Below are 15,154 nucleotides of genomic sequence, written 5' to 3'. Positions count from 1 at the left end.
CAACATCAAAAATTAACGTGGGCAACGTTAAATCACCATCAGTTGGGTGGTCAAGGGTTTTACCTGGCTTGTTAATTAATGGCGGGCGTGGCTCTGACTCCCGCATGCACCTGCCAAGTGAAATATCGCACGAGTGCGCAATGACGTCAGGACGCTCACCTGATGTCATTGCTCGTCACTTTACACTCGAGTGGCTCGTGCATGCGCTTGCCTGCTCAGCGAAAAATTCTGCCTATAGTTTATCAAAAGAAACGCAATCAGATCAGGGGTCAAATTTCATGTCACAGCTTTTTAAGGAAGTAATGAGCAGTTTGGGGATAAAGTAGTTTACCATACTGAATCACAAGGGGCTTTGGGAAGATGGCATCGAACTTTAAAAACCATGATAAGGGTGTATAGTCAGGACTATCCACAGGATTGGAATAGGGGAATTCCATTCTTGTTATTTGCTATTGGGGATGCTCCCATTGCATCAACTGTGTTTAGCCTTTTTGAATTCGCCTATGGTCATTAGGTAAAGGGACCACTAAAGTTAATTCATGAGAAATTGATGGGTCAAAATTTGGAAACTACTATCCTGGATTATGTATGAAACTTCAGAGGAAGATTGAAAAGACCATGTGAGTTAGCTAGGGAACATTTAAAGATATCACAGCCAGTGATGGAAGTGAAGACAGATAGGAGATCCACAGCTCACAGTTTTGTTGCTGGGGAACAAGTGTTAGTTGTGTTACTAGTATTGGGTAACTCATTAAAGACAGGGTTTAGCGGGCCTTACATGATTGAAAAGAAACTGAGTGATGTAAATTATTTCATAAATACTCCAGATAGAAGAAAGAAGCAGAGGGTGTGTCATGTAAATATGCTTAAAAAGTACTTTGACAGGGAAGAGGACCAAAATGAGGCACTAGCGGTGGTAAATAAAGAGAATGAGATAGAAATGCAGGATCCTGAAATTTGATAATTAATTATCAAATTGGATAATGAAGAGGTACTTTAAAATTGAAATGTAATATTGGGTTACCTTCCAGGCAAGTGTCAAAATGATTTGGAGAAGCTATTACAGTCACGCAAAGCTATTTGTGGGAATAAGCTGGGGAGGACAAATATGAGTGTAGAAGATTCATCTTCAATAAGGCAACATTCTTATAGATTAAGTCCAGCAAAATTATCACAAGTACAGAAAGAAATTGGCTTCATGCTTCAAAATGACATCATTGAGTCTAGTTGCAGTAACTGGAGTTCACCTATTGTGATGGTACCAAAACTGGATGGAACACAAAGACTGTGTGGACTACTGAAAGGTGAATGAAGTTACAACAGCGGATTCACATCCCATATCACAGTTGGAAAATTACATTGAGAAGGTGGGACAATCAAAGTTTATCACAGAGATTGACTTGGTGAGGGGATATTGGCAAGAACCATTATCAGAGAGAGCAAAGGAGATATCGGCTTTTGTGATGCCAGATGGACTATATCAGTTTAAAGTTATGCCATTTGGTATGAAGAGTGCACCGGTAACATTTCAAAGACTGACAAACAAAGTAATTGCAGGACTGAGCAATTGTGCTGTTTTTGTTGACGACTTGATAGTTTTCAGTTAAACGTGGGAGGAACATTTACAACCTCTAGAAGAATTATTTAATTAACTACAAGAAGCTAATTTGGTGATGAAGTTGATTAAAAGTGAATTTGCAAAAGCGCAAGTTACATATCTAGGCATTCCATTGGACATGGTAAGGTGGCTCCAACAGATGTGAAAGTCAAAGCTTTCATGGATTTCCCCATACCTACACGAAAACTAGAAGCTTTGAGATTGGCAATGAATGGGTTTTACCGGAAATTTGTACCAAATGTTGCTCCATTGACTGAACTATTAAAAAAGAACCAGAAGTTTCAATGGATACAGGAATGTCAGGAGGCATTTGACAGTTTAAAACTGTATTGATTACAACACCAGTTTTGGAAGTACCCAATTCTGCCAAGCAATTTAAGTTGACCATTGATGCAAGTGATGTAGGCATTGGGGCTGTACTGTTGCAAGAAGATGAAGCTGGAATTGAGAAAATGATAGGGCATTTTTTTTCATGAAAGTTAAATGTACAACAAAGAAAATATTCAACAATAAAAAAGGAAACTAGAACAAAAAGAGAATTACCTGGAAAAACTCAGCAGGTCTGGCAGCATTGGCAGAGAAGAAAAGAGTTGATGTTTCGAGTCCTCATGACCCTTCAACAGAACTAGGTAAATCCAAGGAAGGGGTGAAATATAAGCTGGTTTAAGGTGTATGTGTGTGTGTGGTGGAGGGGTGGGGGGGTGCAGTTGGGTGGGGGGAGAGAAGTGGAGGGGGGTGGTGTGGTTGTAGGGACAAGCAAGCAGTGATAGAAGCAGATCATCAGAAGATGTCACAGACAACAGAACAAAAGAACACATAGGTGTTGAAGTTGGTGATGAACTAGGTCTGGTGTTTGCATTGCAGCTTTTCAAGGTTTATGTTGCAAACAGTTCACCAGAAACAATTGTTTATACAGACCACAATCCTTTAAAATTTCTGGACAGATTTCAAGACTAATGTGCAAGGCTGTTCAGATGGTGTTTATCACTGCAACTATTTAATCTACAGTTTATACATGTGGCTGGATGAGAAAATCTAATTGTAGATACATTGTTGAGAGTTTAAAACTCAAAGGGAAATTGGATATTTTAAAAACTGGACACTAGACTGAAATTACCTCTGAGATATATATATATATATATATATAGTTATGTTAACGCATGCATCTGGTAAGGTAATAGTGTTAGTACATAGATAAGTATAGTAGGTAGTGTAAAATGCGTTAATAAAATGAGGCCATCATTTTAAATTATGACGGTTTATTTTCTCATAAGGAGGAAGGTGTCATGAAGGTATAATAATTTTCATAATATTTTTCTGGTTTACTGTAAAGTAGATTGGGACTAAGTAGTTAGTTCTGTCTTTGTGTGATTTAAGTACATTTGGAGTCAAGTAGACTGCAAGATTTAACTCATCAAAAGAAGCTAGGTACTTGACATGTTAATGAGTAAACATGAATGCTGGCTTAGCAGGCAAGGTGTGAAGGGAACTTGCATTTTTGGATAAATGAAGGGAGATTTGGATTTCAAACTAACTGTTTACAAATAGCCAGGTAAGCAAGGCTAAGGTGTTTATAAAGGTGTTTATTTTCCCCAAAGGTTACTGACAATAAATAGTAACAACATGAAAGCTTTTGTGTTTTAAGGAAGATACAGTTTCAAAGACATATGAAACAATAGAATTTACATACTAAAAAGAGAAACATATATAAAGGAGGATGAGGCTATGTGTCAGGAGAAGGCATTGTGAGATCGAACAGAAGTGTGTCAAATAGCCTTAATGAAGCCTCCAATATTTGTGCATAAGTCTGCTGAAACTGAAGTTAGATAAAAGTCATTTGGAATTCCACTGTCCAGGGTATTGTGTTCATTTGCTGGATTTGTTTAAAATCTAAAATCTTTTTTGGGGCCGTTGCCTTAAAAGGGGTGTAACTGGGAGCCATGTTAATCTGGAATTTTAAGAGTTGGTATAGTAATAATTTGTAGTCCTATGCATGTGCTTGAAATGTTTTCTTTTGTCAGTAAATATTTTAATTTACTTTTTAAAAAACATCTCTAAAAGTCTTGGTAGACTTATTACTTCTGAATTCAGTGCATGCATCTTGAAATAAATACAAGTTGCAAAACCATTGTGATAGTGTGATCAAGTTTCCCTTATGAATTTGGTCTGCCTGGCGCACATCATCTGGCACATCATAACACACATTAAAACACTGACATGGACTATATGGCCTATTTCAATGTTGCAATTTCCATGTATTTCAATGCACTTCAACTCCACTATCAATTCACACCTTTCTTTCTTTAGCAGCCTTCTGTCTCATAAGGTGATGGTTGCACTGTGGTGGTCAACTCTTTTATTCTTTCATGTGATATGGGCATCACTGGAAAGGCGAGCATTTGTTGCCCATCCCTAATCACCCTTGAACTGGGATGTTACACCATTTTAGAGGGCAGTTAAGTGTCAAGTACATTGTTGTGGGTCTGGAGTCACATGTAGGTCAAAACAGATAAGGATTGTGGATTTCTTTCCCTAAAGGGCATGGGTAAACCTAATGCTTTTTTGACAACAATCCATTCATGGTCACAATTATTTAATTGAATTTACTATTTATTAGCTGAATTTAAATTCCACCAGTTGCCATGGTATTTCAATCCTTGTCCCAAGAACATTAGCCTGGGCCTCTGAGTTACCAGTCCAATAACGTTACCACTATGCCACCATCTCCTCTGTGTTAAACATCACCTGGTGTGACTCAGGAGCCTCACTCTAAAATGGCAGTCTCTGCCACATTTGCTGTAGAGGAAGACAGTGGGCTGAGAAGGTGTACGATTCACTGGTCTCTGTTTTCTCTGGGCCCTTTTCTCAGCCAGCTGAGCTTTTCATTTCTGCTCACCTCTTCCAATGTCCCTCCAGTCAATCTCCAGAGGTCACAGCTAGGAACATAGCAACACAAGTGGACTATTTAGACGTCTGAGCCTGTTCCGCCATTCATTGAGATCACAGCTAACTCCATATATCCACATCCCTTAATACCTTTGACTTACAAAAATGTTTCAATCTCATACCTAGCATCAATAACCACATGTGGAAGGAGATTCCAAGCCTCTACCATCCTGTGTGTAGAAGTGTTTCCTAATTTCACTCCTGAGAGGTTTGGCTCTAATTTTTAATCGATATTCTCTGGTCCTAGACTCCCCATACCACAGAAATAGTTTTCCCTCTATCTACCCTCTCAGTTTTCATTAATTCCTTGGAAACTTTGATCAAATTGTCCCTTAATTTTATAAATTTCAGGCAATGCAATCCTATTTTGTGTAATCTCACCTCATAATTGTTTTGTGCGCTCACTTTTGCCTTTGTCTTTTCGATGTGGTTCTTGAAGGTGAGGCATCTGTCAAGGGTGACTCCTAAGTAGATAGGGTGCTCGCAATGTATCAGTGTTGCTTCACACCAAAGCTCACCAAAACAAAATGGGGCACAAGCTCAAAAACATTGGGAACCAGTGAACTTGCTCTTTGCTATTCCACTGCCGAATACGCCTGCCCTGCATGGGAAAGATCTACTCATGCTAAGAAGATGGATGCCATTCTGAATGCAAGCTGCCGACTTATCACAGGCTGTTTAAAACCAACAAACACCAACAGCCCATACATATCCTGGCGGGTATCACTCCCCCTGATATAAGAAGAACAGTTGCCAGCAAGAAAGAGCGACTCCGTCAAACATCAGATGAGAGGCACCCTCTACATTTTATATACACCTACACCCAGCTGCCTAAAGTCAAGGAAGAGCTTCATGAACGGTGTTGTTCCATTACAATCAACCCCATCTGAAGCCCACATCGCTTTGTGGAAAGACCGGCTCACCAGTCTCGAACAACCCCCAGTGATGGAAATTCTACTGGATGAAAGCCTCCCCCCAGGAGCTAATTGCAACTGGGCAACCTGGAAGTGCCTTAACAGACTTAGGACAGGTGTAGGTCGTTCAAAGGTGTCACTAAGCAAATGGGGATGTGCAACCAGCCCGACAACTTGTGAATGTGGAACTGAGCCACAGACTATGCAACATCTCCTGCAATGCCTATCACTAGAGGAACCCTGCACAGTTGCAGAGCTTCCCGAATTCAACAACAAGGCGCAAAAACTTGTCCAGTTCTGGCTGGGCCATGTATAGACTGTCCGTGGACACGATAAGAAGACCTCATAATTTAACCCTTGGAGTCCAGGTACCTTGTAAATCTGCACTGCATCCCCCTCAAGGCTAATTCATCTTTCCTGAGATGTGGAGCCCAGAATGGCTCACAGTAACTCCAGGTGTGGTCTAACCAGGTCTTTGTTTACTACCCCCTTCTGTTCTAGTCCTATAGATATAAAGGTCAGCAATTTGATCATTTTCTGTACTTGCCAGCTATTTGACCATGACAGGCACATCATCTAAACACGTTGCACCATACTCACTGACATACTTCCATCTTGCTTATGGGACAAGGTGATGCATAACTGGGGGCAGCAACACTTAACCGACAGGGACAGCTATGGCTGCCAATGGATGAAACAGTGCTTGCCATCATTGGATCAGCCACGACTGAAGCTCTGGCCAGAGGTGGGGCTGAAGCTATCAAAGATGATAGTATATGCATACCCACCTGATCCTCCTCCTCACATCCATTTCACCTCTTCCCACAAATGCTATTAATTCCTAAGCAGCAGTTGGTGTAGACATCCACCTCTTGTTCTCTCCCCACAGTACTAGGCACCTCTGAGCACAACCTCAGTCGTGGCTGGCCCCACGTGCCTTTCTCCTTTCTGGGGTATCAAAGACCTGATCTTGGCCAGGCAGCGCTGGAAGGGAAAGAGTTGGAAGAGTAGGCAGGCAGTAATGATGAAGCATGTTGCAGACCTGGTTTTTTCAGTTTGGTGATGTGTTTTATTTTCTTTTCCAATGGTGTCCTCACTACATGGAGCAGATGATTGGCAGCTTGGTTCGTGGTGACTGATGAGCAATTTAATACAGGTGATTTTTGGGTTGTTCCAGGACGGTGAATCAGGTTCCAGCACTTTTGACTGGAATGAATGAGATTGAGCCCTGCTGTCCACTCCTCCCACCTGGTACAGCCAGCAGCTTTGAGAGATTTGATGAGGTGGCCTGCTATGGCAGGGTCACTGGGTGATTCATATTCCTTTAGGAGTGCTGCACTCCCTGCATCGAGGCATGGGATGTAGCCATGAGGATGGTTGTCCATGTGGAAGATCATCCAGGACTAGGCACTGTGTGCGTTGTGGGTGACCATCAAGGGAACTAACTCAGCATAGGTCAGGTGAGTAATTCCTCCCCCCACCACCAATCTGGCTGAATAGAACGTTGCTTGGGGTCATTTATCAGGGTGAGGCTTTTTCTGGAGGCCCACTCCAGAAACTGTTCGCCATCACTGTCTGATGCTGAGTAACCCCAGTCCATGTGGCTGTTGAGTCATCCACATAGGTAGTCAATTGGGGCAATATTGACAGGACTTGCTGTTCCCAGCTGGCACATGGAGGTTTGTATACATTCACATTATGGAAACTGCCGACATGAATTGTGTAACAGAACGTGGTTGATGACAGTAAGGTTACATCGCCAATGTCAGAACAGACATTGTTTGCACAGCCATATTTAGCATGAGGGGAGTAACACAGTAGGTCAAAGTCTTTGATATAATAGTGACCTGCTTCTTCAGTTCTATTATGGGTCTCTTGTAGGCAAATGATGTCACTGGAGTGTTGGATGGCAAACCATCCAGTGAGTTTTCACTTGGTGGATGATGGGCCCTATTGCCATAAAACCAGAGGGCTGTTCAATGTTGAGGCTGGCGGTTCTGAGAGGATTGGGATTCTGCAAGGAGGCTCTCTCGGATTCCTTTAATTTTCTCTTGGAATTCAGTCTGCTGCTTGATCATTAGCTTACTCAGGGGTGCTTGGGTACTGACAGGTGTGCAGGGGGGTGGGGTGGGGGGGTGGTGTGTGCAGGGTGGTCCAGGTGTGCAACTTGAATGTTGCATTTTTGCCCCATTGCAAAGCAGTGGGATAAGACAACATCACATCAGAATTCCTGAAATAACTTTGCCCCATGCCTGGCTGACTCAGTTCTACACAAGAATCATCAGCTCAAACTCACCCCTGAATTGTGGCTCGCAACATCGCACTGCCATTCCAAAACCTGGAAAAGAGCTCACATTGGAGGCCAGCTATCGACTGATTTCAGAACTTTCTGTGCTTTAAGGTCTTTGAGGGTCGTATCCTGCAATGCATATCTCCAGAAGTAGAGACCATCCTTAATGTTGACCAAGCTGGTTTCCATACGGGGCACAGCATATGTGCTCAAGTTCTGGGACTCACCACCTACATCAAAAATGGCTTCCAAAAGAACCTGAAGGTGGGTGTGGTGCCCCTGGACCTCACAGCTGCCTACAATACAGTGTGACATACTGGCCAACTCCTAAAGCTGTCCAGGATACTTCCAACCTGGGTCTGAATAGCTGTTGAAACACTCCTTCACGAGAGACGATTCAGAGTCCACCTTGGGCAAGGGAGAAGTGCAAACAGAAGACTGTCCAACGGACTACCACAATACTCAGTGCTAGCCCCAATCCTGTTCAGCATGTATACAAATGAGTTGCCGACAACTACATCCCACAAGTTCATCTATGCTGACAACATCTGTTGTGCCATCCAAGCTCCATCCTTCTGAACGCTGGACCAGATCATTAATGAAGGTGTTACAAAGTTGATGGACTGCTGCAGCACATGGTGTCTCACGTTAAATCACTCTAAAACCACATCTGGTGTATCCTACCTCCATAATACCACTGCCAAAAAAGAATTGCACATCCAAATGGGTAGTTAGGGACTAAAGCATGACCCCAACCCAACATACTTGGGAGTCATTCTGGATGGGACGTTATCCTTCTGGGAACATCTGAAGAAAACAGCAGCAAATTTCAAAACCAGAAGCAACTTTTTAACCAAACTTGCTGGATCTTGTGGGGCTCACCGGCCAAAACACTCCGAACCTCAGCACCTATCATACTCCGCAGCAGAGCACTGTACACCTGTCTGTCACAGCTCATCACACACACATCTTGTTGAAACTCAACTAATGCAACAATGCGCATCATAACTGGAATGCTCCACTCAACACCATGCCCCTGGCTTCCTTGCCCTCATAAACATCACACCCACACACATCCGCCAACTGACGAAAACCCACAAGCTGGTCGAAACCATCCATGATGCATCTCACCTACTACTCCATGATGACCTGCTCAACCTGCCTACTGCCTGCCTTCTTTTTTAACTTGCCACAAAGAGCACTCTTCCTGATCAAGGTCTGCCAATAAACATCCTCAGGATCCAGGATTGGCAAACACGGGAAGTCACTAACAAGTTCCTAGTGACAAGACCCATCTGTCAAATGGCAGGATTTGAACTACCACAGCGACAGTGGTCCTTGATAAACGGTTTCAGGGCATACCAGGGCCCCTGTGCAGCCAACTTCCCCTGCTGGGGCCTCACATGAGTTCTGTTGCTGAGGGGTGAGATGGGGACTTGATTGGGAAGCCTACAGGAGAAGGTTGATGGGTATCCACACTGAGGTTCTTGATCCATTGGCAGATCTACCAGAAAATATATTGCTACTGTCAAGGAGCACACCCAGACCTTTTTGGCACTAACTTGGCACAGGGTTTTCCGCAGATCTAGGAGCTCATTCTGTCCAACACATTACCAGGCTATACCCCTTTCTTTTTGAAAATATGATTTTTCAACTTTAAACTAACTGGAAATTTTGCAATTTGAACTGAGGCAGAGAAAAGTCCTTAAAAATGCAAGGCAACATTCCAAGGTGAAGGTGTGAAACAAACAAATTACCCTCGGGAGAATGTGAAGAGAGAGACATTTCCTATAATCCAGACACCCATCGCAGCTTGTAACTGTCTAAGGAAAAGACATTAAAAATGTAAAGTGCTGGATATTGAAACAATGGTTGCCACAGACAGACCCACCCAGAATCTCCTGGAAATACAGAATGGGTAAAGTATTTCAACACAAGGCTGCCTAGCCATTTACAGAGAGATTGCAAATGACACAAACGGTGTTAAGAAAGTCCTCAGCAGAGGAAACAAGCTGAGGGAAGCTCTCCCACCCTCCTTCTCTTGTGGAATAAGCATGGCACCTGGTTTGAGAAGCCAACTCTACCAAAAACCTACCGGCGAACCAACTTCTTGTAATAATTGCAACATCTTCTACATGTGACAGCATCCAAGAAACCAGCTAACCCAAATCGGCCACAGCGTTTAAAATCTATGCCTCAAAGACTTTTAACCGTATGTTCTTTTACCTTATTTTATTGGACCCTCACTCCCCTCATTTCTGATACATGCGTGTGTGTGTGTGCATGTATGTGTGCACGTGGGTGTGTTTGTGCATGTGTGTGTGCGTGTGTGTGTGTGTGTGAGGGGTCGAATGAATGTGTGAAGGCCCAATGCTTCACCCCACTTTCTTATTATTTTTCCCAGGTTTAGTGGTTAATAAATTTGTTTTTTCTTTAACTCAAAATAACCTTATTTGATTGGCTGCTTATTGCTCACACCTTAAATAGTGAAATACATTCTGATTTGGAAAAGGCATGTCCTCGTGAAAAAGGAACTTAAACATTTGTTGTGACCATCCGAGGAGGTTGAATGGAGGGGAGCCAGTTTACTCCTTCTCACCTGGTCAGAACAAACATGAATGGGGTAGCCAGCTTCATGAGAACTTCAGGATGCAGCATTCGATGGCCAATGTCTCAGCTTCCATTACATCACAAGGAGAAGTCACTCGACATCTCAGTGTTGCAAAGAGAGCTCAGACAGAAATCTTACAGGCTCAGGTTCAGACTACAAATATCATAGTTATAACTCACAGTGTTCAAAGGGATTTGCAGGATGTCACAACAGTCAGCAATCTGTACTGCAATGCATTGCTAGAATTGAGACACCATCCCTGGAGAATGGCAATGGCTCCATAGAGCATGCACCTGTTGTCCTTTGTCAGGGCGAGAGCATTCAGCCTCCCACTCCTACCACTCTGCCAGTTTTCTTTGCCTGTCAGTCAGCCAACCCAGACTCCTGCAGTTCATACTGAGTTGGCACTGTCCAACTATGCCGGGTTCCTGAGGTCCAGAGCTGTTCAAGGTTGTCCTGCAAGGCCACCTGAAGTCTCTTCCAGTGTAAGTCAACAACCTTCCACTAATCATGCTGCAACCACTGGGGTATCACAGGGCTCCTCCAGAGTGGTCCAGACAGCAGTGACATTGTCCAAACACCCAAATGTTTGTTCATTTATGTTTTGTGTGACAGCACAGCTTTTTTAATATGTATAATTATCATGTGTCAATGGGATGCCGACCAGAGTCATGTGGTCAGCTGAGGGTCCTTTTTGCACAGTAACCGCTGTTTGTCATGGTGACAGAAATGCAGATGGTACTGTGGAGTGCCGCAGAATGACTGTGGCCAGGATATTGGGCATTGACCTACATGATTCTTTATTTGTGTAGAATCATTGAAGTAAGGGCAAAGTCCCACAACATGTGCCATGTCACCCCCTGTGGACTCCAACAACTTTAAACAACTCTGGAAACCACCAAACATTTTTACAATCATGGCAAGAGCCAGGTAGAAATCAAACCTTGAAATAACACTGATGGGGGGGGCTTCTCCCTGCTTTTGAACACATCTGAAGCTGTGTGCATTGAAATGACAGCATTAGCTGGAGCATTGAGCTCCAAAATGTCAGAGGTACAACCAGATTGACATCACAATCTGCCAACTCTGCGGACTTGCAGTGAAGGCTCTCTGCACACTGTCAACACCCAAAACTACACCAGAAGTGGATAAACAGCAGCTGTTGTGCCAAACACCTGTGCTCTATGGAGTTGAATTTTGGCCTATCATGCCTAAACTGGTTCTTCGGTAGAGATACCAAATTAATCCCGCTGCCCTGTGTTTCTTCCCCAGAGCCCTGCAAAGTTCTTTAAAATCCTTAGTTCTGTCCAATGGCCGCATTTGATATTTTAGTCTCCGTCATTTATAGTGTTTATGGTGGGTTCATGGCCACTATGTGAGAAGGTGGTATAATAGAGCAGTGTTAAGGCAGTACTATACTAGTGTGTATACTGAAACCATAATAATTCTTCTTTTTAAGCATGTCTTTCGGGATCAAAAATTACTTGCTTCCACTCTGGCTCGATGGGTTCTGAGGTTGTTGGCAAGTTCAATGGACGGGCAGTGAAAAATCCCAACTAATTGCGGCATTAATGGAATGAATAGCCCTCTTAATTGTCAACGGGTGCACTTCCAAGTTTAACATGCGCCCGCCAACCAAAATATCACGAGAGTGTGTAATGACCTTGGGACACTTGCCGAACGTCATCATGCGCTATTTTATGCTCGAGCATGTTGGGCGTGTACCTGCATGCTGAGCAAAAAATTCTGCCCCTGCAGCATTTGGCCCTGGGGGTTTGAGTCATGGTATTGTGAGGCAGAGGGAGGCATCAGTATCCTGTAAGTCAGTAGCTGAAGTCATGGGGTGGATATTGGATGGTCTTATGGGGATAGTGGTCACAAAAAGTAAGGATGCATGTGGCCAGGAGAAGGAGAGTGGTCAGGTCAACAAAGGGCATGGGGACATCACTATTAAAGTCTTCATGGGGGAAATTAGGAAGTGGTGAGAATGGAGGAGGCTGGAAGGAACTCACTGGGTTATAGGGGGAGGCTGGAAGCTGGTGTCATGTATGAACGTCAGGAGCACAATTTTCACATTCACCTCAGAATGGCACAGTTTGAAAAGCAAGACAGAAAAAATCAATTGGGGAGGGGTCTCTGGGCACGTGGGAGGAGTTCAGCACAGCAATTCTTGGCTGATTGAAGGGGCAACCTATAAATGTCCTGCTCAAACCATGGAAAGCATGGTTCAGCTGAGTGCTGGACTCGAGGGTCTAATGCACAATGAATGAGCTTGGCTCCCTCACTAATGGTAAACTATCAGGCAAGAATCCATCCACTTCTGGCAATTCTTCCTTCTTCCTTAACCGAGATTTTCCAGCCACGGTGGTTGACAGGACCCTCAACCATGTCCGACCCATTTCCTGCGCGTCTGCCCTTACACATTCCTCTCCCTCCCAGAACCATGATAGGGTCCCCCTTGCCCTCACTTTTCACCCCACCAGCCTCCGCATTCAAAGGCTCATCTTCCGCCATTTCTACCAACTCCAGCATGATGCCACCACCAAACACATCTTCCCCTCATCCCCCCTGTTAGCATTCCGTAGGGACCGGTCCCTCTGGGACACCCTGGTCTACTCCTCCATCACCCCCAACACATCATCCCCTTCCCACAGCGCCTTCCCATGCAATCACAGAAGGTGCAACATAAGGCCCTTTACCTTCTCCCTCCTCACTTCTTTCAGATGAACCAGCGCTTCACTTTCACCTCCTTCAATTTGGTCTACTGCATCCATTGCTCCCAATGCGGTCTCCTCTATGTAAGGAGACCAAACACAGACTGGGTGACTGCTTTGCATGACCCAGACCTCCCTGTCGCTTGCCATTTCAACACACCACCCTGCTCTCATACCCACAAGTCCGTCCTTGGCCTGCTGCAATGTTCCAGTGAAGCTCAACGCAAACTGGAGGAACAGCACCTCATCTTCCTATTAGGCACTTTACAGCCTTCCGGACTGAATATTGAGTTCAACAATGTTAGATCATGAACTCTCTCCTCCATCCCCAACCCCTTTTTTTATCCCCCTCCTTCTACATTCATTTTTATTTTTTATCCACTTATTTTTATTTTTATTCATTTTCCATAGTTTTATCCCATTTTTAATCCCATTTTCTATCCTTTTTCCCCACCACCACCCCTTCCCCCCACTTCATCAATCTCTACAGGGCCACCTGTCACTTGTTCCATGTTGTTCTTTCACACAATGCTACCCTTGTTCTGCTATTATCACATTCTGCTTTCTTACCTTTATGCCACTATTAGCACCTTTTTTTAGTACTAACCACTACCATTAAGAATCCCTTTGTCCTTTAGTTCATGACCTCTTAATCAATCTCTCATTTGTCCCCGCCTATCGCTGGCCTTCTATCCACCAGCCCCACCCCCCTTAAACAGCATCAATTTCATCACATTTCCACTTTTCTTCAGCTCAGCTCTGAAGAAGGGTCATATGGATTCAAAACATTAACTCTATTTCTCTTTTCTCAGATGCCATCAGACCTGCTGAGTTTTTCCAGCATTTTCTGTTTTTGTTTGAGAATCCATTAAATCTAGGCACTGCAGTGCATATGGCCTTAATTAGCATCCAATCCTTACAGAGGCATGTGAGAATGGGTGTAGGGTCAAACAATCAAGGGCCACGACTGCTGCCAAGAGGCAACATGAACTTTACATTGTTCCCAATCCACTGGCCATGGTCTTTAAGACACTATGCTTACAGTCAGGACATGAGTGCGAGGATTGGTTATTGATACTTATTGCCAAGGCCACTGGAGGACAACTACCAGAAACCTGACAGTGGGTTATAGGGTATGGCCGTTTTGACCCTCATTGTGAATGTGCAGTCACATCTGAGGGGAAAGCTCAGCCACCTCTCATCCTCCAGGATGGTATCATCCTGCATGGGGTGGCCTTGGTATGCCATGTACAGACGGAGGCCTGGTCAAGGGCTGGAGCCTGGATTCCTGCCTTGTATACAGAGGGAGACCATTCAAGGGGAACTATCATTGATTGCTCAATTGTATCCATTCACAGATGCAAGGAGGAGTGGAGAATGCAGGCTGCTGGCAAGGCCTTGTTGATAGCTTTGATTAAAATAGGAAGAAGGTCACGTTGTCAATTGGCACAACTCAGGGAAAACCATCACCCTGAGGAACAAGAGCCAGTGGGCCCCAGGAAGACCCAGATGCTGACGAGGAGGAGCCAAATCCACAAAGATGTTTTGGCGTGACCAAGGATCTATAGAAGGTGCAGCTCATACATGGAGATGAGCGAGAGATAGACACCTTGCTTGTCTACCGATGTGTTAGCTCATATTTGCCGCATTGTCCCTGAGTAACTCATACCACATGGACTTGGAGGGCATCCAACGCCGATTGCTCTGAAGGTTACTGCCTCACTGAACTTTTCTGCAAGCTGATCCTTCCAGGTCTCCACTGGGGACTTTTGCAGAATCTCACAATGAGCGCCATATGAATGCATAACGGAGGTGACAGACTTTTCAGTGAAGCTCACCATTACATGCAGCTCTGCATGGATGAAGCCAATGAGCTGTGGGACTCGCTGCAACCCCAGGCTTCCATCAAGTGCAAGGCACCATTGACTGCACACAGGTGGCCTTGAGAGCTCCCTGGCAGCAGCCTGTGAGATTCATTAATGGAAAAGCATTTCTCTCTCTGAATGTTCAGCTAACTTGTGATCATAGAAAACAGGTCCAGCATGTTTGTGCTCGGTACCC

The sequence above is a fragment of the Carcharodon carcharias genome, chromosome 2 (genome assembly GCF_017639515.1).
Source record: "Carcharodon carcharias isolate sCarCar2 chromosome 2, sCarCar2.pri, whole genome shotgun sequence".
NCBI lineage: Eukaryota > Metazoa > Chordata > Chondrichthyes > Lamniformes > Lamnidae > Carcharodon > Carcharodon carcharias.
This window is presented reverse-complemented; position numbering follows the sequence as displayed.